Consider the following 12,212-nt stretch of genomic DNA (forward strand, 5'->3'; position numbering starts at 1 on the left):
AGTAATATATAGGCATGTATATACACACTTTAAATATTTTATTTGTCTCTGAAAGACTTTTAAAAGCAACTAGTGAAGTCAAAAAGTGAAGAAATTGTGATCAGTTACATGACCTAAAAATGTTTCCTTTACACTTTATTAATATAGATGTGTATTAATATAAATGTAAACCTTATACTTTGAGGTTGAAATATAAATAAACATGTAAGAACATTGCAGAATGTGCGTTCTTCAAAAATTATTTTGTGTCCCATGAAAGAGATGCCAGCATGCGGGTTTGTAGCGACATGAGGGAGAGCAAATAATGGCAGAACTATTCCTTTAAGGATATCCCACGCAGAGTAATGTACATCCGAGCTAAAACACCACCCACACACAGCAGCACCTCAGTCAACTATAGTCACGTGACCGTCCCAGAGAGTCACGGTGACCTTTGAGGTCAGGGGTGAAAGTGCATGCCTAGCCTCCACTCGCGTCCTGCTACACTATTCTCGGAGTGACGTTCAGCTGCTCGGCTCGTGTTGGTTCACTATATATGATGGATTATTTACAGACGCCATGCGACAGCACGTTTAACATGAGGATGAGATATTTCAAATCTCTCATATAGATGATTTAGGTACAATCACTTGTTCTAGACATGCGCAGGTGCCACAACATGGCTTTACTTTATTTTATGTGATCTTAAAAATAAATACAACTTAAAAGTACAGAAACACAACAACATCTGCAACTTAACTTGAGTTGTTTGTCTGTGCAAAATTTGCTGACTTGATTCTAGAATGTTATGGATATCCTGTTAGGTGCAGATTTCAAAATAATATCTGAATCTTCCGAGATCTTGGATTTTTGCTGTAATGATGTATAGGCTTGAGTTTGTCCAGTTGAAGCAGGCCATAGATCAGCACAAGGACCTGCTAGTCTGAGAACAGTCCTACTGTTGACCTCTGACCCCTCTCATTAGCCGTGGCCATCAGCAGAGATTCATCTTCTCTATGTTCACATCAGAATCTCTCTTACTGCTGCTCACATGACCATGATAACTCAATTCAAGACCACTTCATTGCTCTATCATTACACATCAATGTACACATCAACAATAAATGTTCAACAATAGTTCAACTAATAGCTTGAATATGATTTCTGTATTATTCTGTGTTGTTTTAGAATCACTAATATGCTATTATAGTTTGTTAATATTTAGAATTAGATTTTGTTTTTATTTTCTGTATTCACTTTAATTTTAGTTATAGTTTTAATAATTTAGGTTTGTCTTTATACACTGTAAAAAATTTTTAAAAAAATCTCAACTTTCTTTTTTGCATGGGCTTTTTTCTTTTTACATACTCACAAAAGTTGAGATAACTTTTTTTTTAACTCAATTTAAATACATTGAACAAATGATAAACACAGTATATTATGTATAGTTTACTAAAATCCAAAAAATATTTTTACAGTGAAGTTTTTTAATACATTTTTATAAGTGCTGTTAAATCGATTAATCTTGATTAATCACATCTAACAAAAGTTTGTGTTTATTTAATGTGTGTGTGTGCGTGAGTGCGTGTGTGTATATATGTGACACACACACACACACACATATGTATATATATATATATGCACACACACATATATTATATAAACACAAACTTTTATGTTAGATGCTATTCATCACAATTAATCAATTTGACAGCACTATTTTAAATATATATATATATATATATGTATGTGTGTGTGTATATACATTCATACACACACACATATATATATATATTTACAAACTTTTATGTTAGATGCGGTTGATCCTGATGAATCATTTTGACAGCACAAATATTTATTTATTAGTTTTAATTTATTTAGTTTGAGTTATTTTAATACTTCAAATTAAACTAGTAAGAAATATTGTCTCTGCAACTAGATTAAATAAGTTTTATATTTGTTTCAAGTATCAAATTTTTTTATGGTTTTAGTTTTATTCATAGTTTTAGTTAATGATAATAACCCAGGTAATAATAATCGACTCAAATGTGTTATGATTCACCCCTTAAAGTCAATATAATCTTAAGCATTTAAATGTGAAGTACAAAACATTGTAGGGTGAGACTTGAATTTATTCATCAGAAATCGATTAGATCTTGAAACGTGAGCTATTGATAAAGAGACTGAAAATATTTTAAGAAAAAAACTCAACAAATGTTTTAGGTTCGGAATAATGTGGCCGAATGAACGCACAAAAAGCCCAGAAACATAGCCAAGTTTGATTTCATGTTGACTTGAAGTTATTTCAAAGGAATAAAACACTACCATCTGCAGTATTTTCCCAAATACCTCTCATAACCAAACGACCCATATGCTTTAGCTGTTTGGTGGATCTGGCACCATAACAGATCTGAAGTAGCTGTTTCTGACAAAAGCACAAATATTTTCCAAGATCTCTTAGTAGGAGGGTTGGTCTTCCCTTCCCAACACCTAATAAAGCTCCCAGCTACGCTATGATCAAATCAGCAGAACTCCCAGTATAGTGTGGACCAGAACTGGCGTCTGGAATAGAATTTGGAACTTTTGATGATCCAGAACGGTTCCATTTCATGCCGTCTCTTCATATTTGGGCATGTGTTGGACTCCACATTCAAACAAACATTAAACAAAGGTCAGATTGTTTTGCTCACTGTACATTTTTATAAGGTTTCCATTGAAAAATGAGTAATGTCTATAAACAAAACAAAAGAAGTTCTGGTGGGTTAGTAAACACATTCCATACCTCTGTAATTCTAAAAACCTGATCACAAGAACAACCCAACATCCGTTTCTGTCATTGAAAAGGCCACGGTCTTGCATTATATTTTAGCATTAAGATTATTTTTTGTGTGCGTTCTGCTTTAAGAGAGCCTCATGAATGTTTCGTAGTGAAACACACTGGGTGGTGCTTATTTGGCTCCTTGAGGCCTGTTGCCTAACACGATAGAGGTCCAAAATGTACCTTTAATCAAAGATACAGTAAATTGATATTGTGAAATATTATCATTTAAAATAACTGTTTTCTATTTTAATATATTTTTAATGCAATTTATTCTTGTGCTGCTTAAACATTTTGTTGAAACCAGGATGCATTTTCCAATAGAAAGTTCAAAAGAACAGCATAGAAACGTTTTGTAATATGATAAATGTCATTACTGTCTCTATTGATCAATATAACGCAGCCTTGCATTAAGTCTGGCTACATGAGACAACTACGCTGCACATGACTTTCCATTACCAAGTGAACGATGACGGGAAAGAGATTAAACTGAACCCATACAAGTGGACGCCAATAGAGACTCCAACCAGACACGCTGTTCGGTGATTCTGTTGCAAAGCCACTGTTGGTGTGAAGTGACCCAAAACCAGGGGTGGAGAAGCTTCTGGATGCTTTCCATGACCTCTGACCTTATATCAAAAGCCCTTTTTGGCCTGAAAGCCATGGTTTGGCTGATAACAGGAGACTACTCGGATTCATTAAAGAGCAAGCAGGCCCGGGACAATGTGTGCGTCAGAGGTTTCTGTGGTCATGCGTGAGTAGTTCTGTTCCCTAAAGACGCTCAATTCCCTGTGCTGTGGTCACTCCGTGTGTGTTTTTCCTGAATTAAACAGTGGTTCCTCTCGCTGGCCAGCTGTATCTTATCTGTGTGTCCGTTAACCCCTCGTACCCCACATCCTTCGCTCTACACCCCTCTCCTCACACACACGACACCTACACCTGTTGCAGCAGCACAAGAACCGGCTACAATGTTCTGTGTCTTTAAGGAAATTAAAAGTTCTTTTTTTAAACAAATGAATACTTTTATTTAAGGTTGCATTAAACGGATCAAAAGGAACAGTAAAGACATTTATAATATTACAAAATATTTTTATTTCAAATAAGAATAAAGAAATGTGTCACAGTTTACACACAATTATTAAGCAGCACAACTGTTTTCAACACTGATAATAATCAGAAATGTTTCTTGAGCATCAGATCATCATATTAGAGTGATTTCTGAAGGATCATGTGACACTGAAGACTGGAGTAATGATGCTGAAAATTCAGCTTTGATCACAGGAATAAATTACGTATTTACAATATATTCACATAAGACATTTTAAATGAATAATATTTCACAATATTACTGTTTTTACTGTATATTTGATCAAATAAATGCAGAACTGCGAACTTATTTAACCCTCCAATTGCATTCAGGTCCGTCTTGACCCGGAAAAGGTGCTTTTTTTAATTCCATGTTTTAAAACAATTTTAACACAAAAAAAAAATGTATGAAAATAACCATTTAAACTAAAATGTTACACCTTTTGCGTTCGGTCCATTTTGCCACGAAAGTGAACTGTGGTTTTACACTTGAAATTTTGCTGTTATTTGTTTTAATAATTTAATAAGTTAGATTTGTCTCAAATTTGTCTTCTGCAAAATATTTGTAGCCTCTTTCCTAAAATCACATATTTTTTCCTTCCCACTGGGACTGCATTTTGTTTATAAACATGACCGCGCATGAACACATTATGATTCTGAAATTAAAATAAAATGACAAACAAATTAATATCTTAATGTGTTTGAAGAGCAAAAGTAAATAGACCAAATAGTCTAAATTTGAAAAAGTAAAGAGGGTTTGGTGGAAAAAAAAAGTCCACATTTCACTTTGCTGCCACCTACTGATGAACTATTGCACCATAGGTGATTCAAACTGTTTATCGTCATCATTTTTCATATGAAAGTCTATGCAGGTAAAATATAATAATATATTTTGTTTGAAAACATTTCAGAGTAATATTGATGTTGTTTTGTTAGAACAATAATTTGTAGGTTTCATACATTTTGAAATATAAAAATTCTCATTTTATGTTCTTTCAATATATTATTTTTACATTACATCTAATGATATTTTGAACAAAATTTTTTGTAAAAATGATAAAATATCCTTCTTGCATCACACAGTTTTTTGCTGGAATTCTTGAAAAACAAAGATATTTCGAATATATATATTTTTTTTAATTAATAAAAAGGGGTAAATGAAGTAATAGCATGGTAAAAACAGAACATTCAAAACGTTTGTACATTCACTCATTAATGAGAAGTTATTGATTAGATACAATATGGTTGTAGTTGAAAAACGTCGAGTTATATTGAGCTTACGTTCCATCGGTTCCAAACAGACCATGGAAAGCAAAAGGTGTATACAGTTTTTAATGCATTAGGAGGGTAAAACATGTTTTTTAAATATTGCAGCCTAAACTTTTAAATGGTTGGAAATACATCTCTGAAACTGTTCGACTAGATTTCAAGTAGATCTGCCATTTGGTACATAACATTTCAGCATCAATCTTCAACAACATTTGGTGTACAAATGCACATATTTTCACTCTGGGTGTTATTACACACTTACACACACTTACACACACACACACACACACACACACACACACACACACACACACACACACAACTATGTGGGAGTGTTTCAGACAGCTTATGAATGTATAAAATAGAGTAATGCAATGACTCATCTCATGTATGACATGATGGACATGATCAGAGCCAAAGCTTGAGTTTTCCATCCTCTCTTTTCATTCCGAAGCCTGTTTTCAGATGTTGAAGCTGTTTGCATCATACTCGCACTTAAAGGGTAACTCTCGCCAAAATGCGACCTAGGGTCTTTTTTGTTAATCTACCCGAGGCGAACTTTCGTTTAAAAGCATAATTAGAATGGAAACTCCACTTTTAAGTTTGACCGTATTTTCGTTTTCGGTCAAATTGCCTTTTGAATGGGAGTGCTAGGGGCATCAAAAATCGCTATTTTTAAAACACTAAGAAGGCTCGTCACAACATGAAACTTTGCTCGAAGTATCACCAGGGGCTCTACACATGAACTCGAGCATTGAGAACATTGTTTGTGTAGGCCTACACAGAGTTTACTAAAAAGAAAGATTTTGAACAACTCACTCTAGCTGTGTCCGCCGGCATATTGACAGTCAAAAATAGTCGATTAACAAAAAGATCCTAGGTTGCATTTTGGCGACAGTTATCCTATAAGTCATTACTATATTAGTCTCAGTCTCAGATCGACGGCGCACATACAGACCGCCCAGCGTCTATTGCATAGCCTATACAAGCTCTTATGAAATTCACAATATAATCACACAACAATGCAACTTCTTGTAGTCACACTCTTAAAAATAAAGGTTCCAAAAGCAGGTTTTGCAGCAATGCCATAGAAGAACCATTTTTGGTTCCCCAAAGAACATTTCGGTATAAAGAACCATATTTTTTTTAGTGTGAAGAACACTTTAATCATCTAAAATAACCTTTTTCCACTATAAATTACCTTTTATGGGATGGAAAGATTCCATGGATGTTAAAGGTATACTTTCTGGAACATTAAAGAAGCTTGATTACAGGGTGCACATATCAGAACTCCAGGAAACAAAATGTTGGCAAAAAGTTCACCAGATAAATAATTTAGCGTTTGAAAGATTTTCAAAGTTTTGTTTGAGGTTGGCAGCAGTAAAGATGGGTTTTGAGAAACGATTCACGAAAGACATTTTCGAGAAGACGAGGTGAGCCGGAAAATGAAACATGCTGGCTTTTAGTGACATGTTTCGGTGCTCATAAACATCACAGAGCAGATAATGACTGTAGAGGAAACATAAGTAATAGATCGGAGAGAGTTTTGGCTTGAAGCACAATGGAGTGTTACTTTAAATGCTCTCTGGCTCAGAAACTCGACCGCTTCGAACAAAACCTGATTAGCATTTGACTTCCCTCCTCTGCAGTAAAGTGAATTCTTAACTCACCCCAGCCAGGTGTTGTATGGTAGGGATATGCCTCGTGAATGTGTGTTTCTCTCTCTCTCTGTGTGTGTGTGTGTGTGTGTGTGTGTGTGTGTGTGTGTGTGTGTGTGTGTGTGTGTGTGTGTGTGTGTGTGTGTGTGTGTGTGTGTGTGTGTGTGTGTGTGTAAACCCACCTGCTTTATTCTATCAAGAAAAGGTAACAGGATAGTCCCATTCAGACTCCCTCCCTCGGGTGTGTAAAAGACTCACATTCAAAATGCATCTTTCCTTCAGTTGTTTTAATGGTCCATTTCACAACTTCTTCTACTACAAGAACCCAAATTTGAAAACATTTACAGTTATAAAATCAGCAGACACTTTTAACCTAAGCGAATTACAAATGACGAACATTACAAGTGTTTTTATCATAAGAGCCAACAATTATAGCAGTAGCCTACACAAAGTTTCAAGTGTAAGCTAGATAAGTAGGCTACAAAAAGTGGAACTGAAATGCAAAAAAAAGAGAGCTACAAATAAAACGAAAACTTTAATAAATGAAAGCTAATTCAAAATATTAATACACAATACAATAGTAGATAAATAATTGTAAAATAACACAGGATGTCAGTGGTGATTTTAGGAAAGTAAAGACTGTAGAATTCAGAAACTCTGGTTATTAGCGACACCGGTGGCCGTTAAGTGAACTGCAACCAGAAACGTGTTGCTCGTGCTCGTATTAGTGCACATCAAGAGAATGAATGTTATTTTATGCCCCCTATGAACAAGGCAAAGATCTTTTTCGCTAAAACGTAAAAATAATTTGGAAATACCATTGCAGCAATATGCTAGTGAACATCCAGATGCTGTTTAGAGCGACGGTTATGAATAACAAAATAAACACAACAAAAATGACAGCTGTGAAAATGATGTGGAAATGTTTGCACCAGCTCTGTGATTCAACGTTATCATGTCGACAGATGAGCTCATTAAAATTATAGTTTGATAGTTTGGTTATAAAGTGTTTGAGATTATAGACTAGCCATATCGATGGCTATCTGTGAGACTAGTTTGAATCAATCCCCTTTCTTTGGCCTTTCATTGACATTACAGTACAGAATGTCTCTTTCTTCATTATCCTGAACATTGGATTCGTGGAGTCATAGAACGGAAGAGAGGCTCTTGGGATCATAAACGTCACATCCTTTTGATTTTCCCGGCAAAATCGTCCCAAATTCTTCACATAAAATCAGTCTGGCTTTCATAGACAACCTAGGAAGTCGGAGAAGGTTAGTTTTTTAAGTTTCGTTACAAGCTGTACACACATTGGCAATGAAAAAGTGATTAATACATGAAAATTCTTACATATATAGCCCCTTTAACCCTTTCACGCATAGTGGTCACTACAGTGGACAGCTATTAAAAAAGCATTTTCTTGAATTTGCATGGGTTTTTATGGCAAAGTTGCACATCAGCCTCTTCATTGGACCCTGGTGCATCATCCTATACATTGCAACCAAGTCGCAAGCAGTTGTGTTTCGATTTATTCCCCCTCCAAACCAAGATGGCCAAGGGTCAGTCAGACATGCCAAGTTGCTCCGGAATATCCACCCATTCCTTCTATCCTAGAAGATTCTTGTAGGTAAAAAAAATGTTGCAGCATCAAGCAATATCTAATGAGTCATATCACAGTAAAATTTTCCAAGTTTTGATTTTAGATTGAGAGAAAACTCTGATTAATCACATGTCCACTGTAGTGGACGTCATGCATCAATTGCTATATTTCAGCTACAATTCATAATTATAATGTGAATATTGTTTTTGAAACTTAAAACTTAAAAACTTAGTCTGCAGTGATTTTTTTACTGTAAATAAATGTATTTGTATTATAAGAATGTAATTTTCATTGACATAAAAAAGTCATGTGATTACATAATGTATGACACTTGTAATGCATTACTTTACTTGTTAGATCAAAAAGTAATCTGATTAATGCACGTTATTGTAATGCGTTTTTTTACTCATAACATCAAAAAGTAATCTGATTACGTAATGCATGTTACTTGTAATACGTTTCTTTACTCATAACATCAAAAAGTAATCTGATTACATAATGCATGTTATTGTAATGCATTTTTTTACTCATAACATCAAAAAGTAATCTGATTACGTAATGCATGTTACTTGTAATGCGTTTCCTTACTCATAACATCAAAAAGTAATCTGATTATGTAATGTGCGTTATTGTAATGTGTTTCTTTACTCATAACATCAAAAAGTAATCTGATTACGTAATGCATGTTACTTGTAATGCGTTTCTTTACTCGTTACATCAAAAAGTAATCTGATTAGGAAATGAACATTACTTGTAGTTAATTACTTGTTAGATCAAAAAGTAATCTGATTAGGTAATGCATGTTACTTGTAACACATTACTTTACTTGTAACATCAAAAAAGTAATCTGAATGCGTTATGCATGTTACTTGTAATGCATTACCCCCAACACTGATAATTTCAGATGAGATTGAAAAAACGTATCGCTAGGTTTTCTCAGAGGAGGGCTATGATAGAAATGTGCATGTCCATCTTGAACATAATCAGAATGATCAGCTAATAAGGGTAAATCTCCATACTCTTGTGCACTGGAGGGAGCATCTGAGTGGTGTCCACAGTTGTACCTTGACAGACTGTAGAAAATTCTGATGGAATCACGTCCTCATGTTCGGATATCAAAGATACGCGAAGTGCAACCTGTATGAAGTTGTATGAAGCCTTTGCAATATTTTGCATTTATATATTTTTTATATATTTTATAGTTTTCACATGATTATATATAATTGCATTGATTAGTTTGTTAAATTCACATACTTTATCTGTTTGATTATTGTCTTATCTTTAATACAGTATATATTCAGTTTAAACCATAACCGCATGCTGTCCACTCAAGTGGACATCTGAAGATCTCTTTGAAAAATTTGTAAAAAAAATAAAACAAAAATCAATTCTTGTTTTTCATGCCCCAAAGAGCAATAAAAACACATAGGAAAAAAAATCCTGACTGAGGTTATCATAATTCATGCATGAAAGGGTTAATTATTCATAGCCTATGTTTTGAAGCCTGTAGGTGGCGCCATAATCACATTTCCGTGGTACTGTCCAAATAATAGCAATGATGTAGACAAAGTTTCAGTATGCAAAAGCTCAAAAATTAAAAATAACTTCTTATTTTGAATTTTTTGGAGGCTTTATCGAGTAATTTATTTTAGTGTAGAATCAACAACAACAACAGCTTGTCAACATCTAAATATAGCCTTATACAATTAATCTAGATACTGTCTTGTAGCCTATATGGCCTTCTCATCATGTTTTCTGATGTGTTACACTGCGAATGTTTTGTTATAACAAATTTTCACCTGTTTCATTTCAGAAACAATCTGACAAAAATTTGGAGTCAATATGAATTAACTTGAAGGAAAAAATAAAAATTGCATTATTGACATAAAAAATAAGACATATAGGCCTACAATAGATGGCCAATATATGGCCCTTGATAAATCCATCCTAGCCTAAATAATCATATAATATCTCATTTCAAAATGAGAATCAGGATTTTAGCCCATCGATCCATCTCAAACACGTCTTATTACCTACAAGACAAATGCAACGTTCATCTATCATATCTGTCGCATTAAATCTGAATCCAAGTACCTCAATACATATACATGAAGATAAACTGTTATGATGCGATATATTCTGCGGCACACATTTATAGTCAGTCGGCCACTTAATATCCAGAACGCTTGCAGAACGTCTCAGTACAGAAATCAATGAAACGGTACTGTCCGGGGTTTAGTGTCGTTTTCACCACGGCTGGCCAGAATAGATGCACAACTCCGGCATAGATGAGAAGAGATGGAGTATGGGATCAATACGGAGCTGAAGGAACAGGTAATAATATATTGACTGGTTTTATGTGAGGTCTGGAGGGATGGGGGCAGGATAAGAGTCATAAAATGTACACTCTTAAAAAAATTTGAACTAGAAGCTTAAAGGGTTTTGTCTGGTGCTTCATACAGGCCTATGTAACTTTTCTTTTGGCATAAAGCGTTCTAGCGAGTCTGGAACCCTAGGGTTCTAAACAGAATTTTTCGAAGAGTGTAGCCTTCGCCATAGTGGAGAGATACTGTATATATGATCTGTATCCTCTATTTCAAACTCAAATGATGATATTCAGAGCTTTATACTTAGTGGTTGGAATTTGGGAGGCTCAGCCTGTGAGGGAGATCTTATACGACAGTGATTTATTTATCATTAATAAGCACATCTGGCCATTTATGGTCCTTCATTTCTGTCTATGAAACTGGCGAGCCTGAGCCAGTTGGTATGAAATCAGCTTTTGGCTCCTTGAGCATTTTCAGATGAATACAGTGCCCTTATTGTTACTGGAATCGTCTTTATGAAATTGGTACAACACGAATTATTATTTTTTTAAATGTAAAATGCCTCCATGAGACAGAATAATTGAAAACATGCTGAAAGGAAAGACGTTCATTGAATTGTGCGGACAATAAAGTATTGAACAGGGTCACATGTCCCACATTACGACACAGCTCACTGTACTCTGAATGTAATGATTGCCAAATGCAAACTGTAATTCATTCTGAATGAGCTTCCCTGAAGGAGTAGCCTATGTGTAAAGATGACAACACACACAGTATATGGTCCAAAAGGTCCTAAACTGAGTTTTAGCATTTTAGTTTTAGCAAGTAGCCTAAAACAAAGAAAAATCATACAGAAATATTTCTAATTAGTGACACTTATCGTGTGATTTTTTTTTTTTTTTTGTACATACGGTCAGATGTTCTTGCTTCCGTTTGAGCTCAAGACTATAAAATAATAAAAAATCATGTAAATATTTATACTTCTCTCTTCTCAAACTGTTATAACGATGATGCATCAATATTAACTTGTAAAGGAAAAAGGGGTTTCTTTAAATAAATAAAAAATGCAAAATAGAAACTTTTTCACTCATTTTTCATGAATGTTTTTTTTTAACCATTATAATAGTAATATTTATAAAATATTATACAGGGCCTACCGTTAAAAAATTGTGGGTGCGTTTTTTTTTTTTTTTTAAGAAATCAATCATTTTAATCTGTAAGGATGCATTAAATTACTCAAAAGTGACAGTAAAGACATTTATGATGTTACAAAAGATTTCAATTTTAAATAAATGCTGCTCTTTTGAGCTTTCTATTTATCAGAATTTTTTTTTTTTTTTTGATCACGGTTTCCACAGAAATATGAAGCAGCACAACTGTTTTCAAGATTGATAATAAGCAGCAAATCGTCATATTAGAATGATTTCTGAAGGATCATGTGACACCGAAGACTGGAGTAATGATGCTGAAAATTC

This window comes from Squalius cephalus (genome assembly GCF_949319135.1).
Source record: "Squalius cephalus genome assembly, chromosome: 2".
Taxonomy (NCBI): Eukaryota; Metazoa; Chordata; class Actinopteri; order Cypriniformes; family Leuciscidae; genus Squalius; species Squalius cephalus.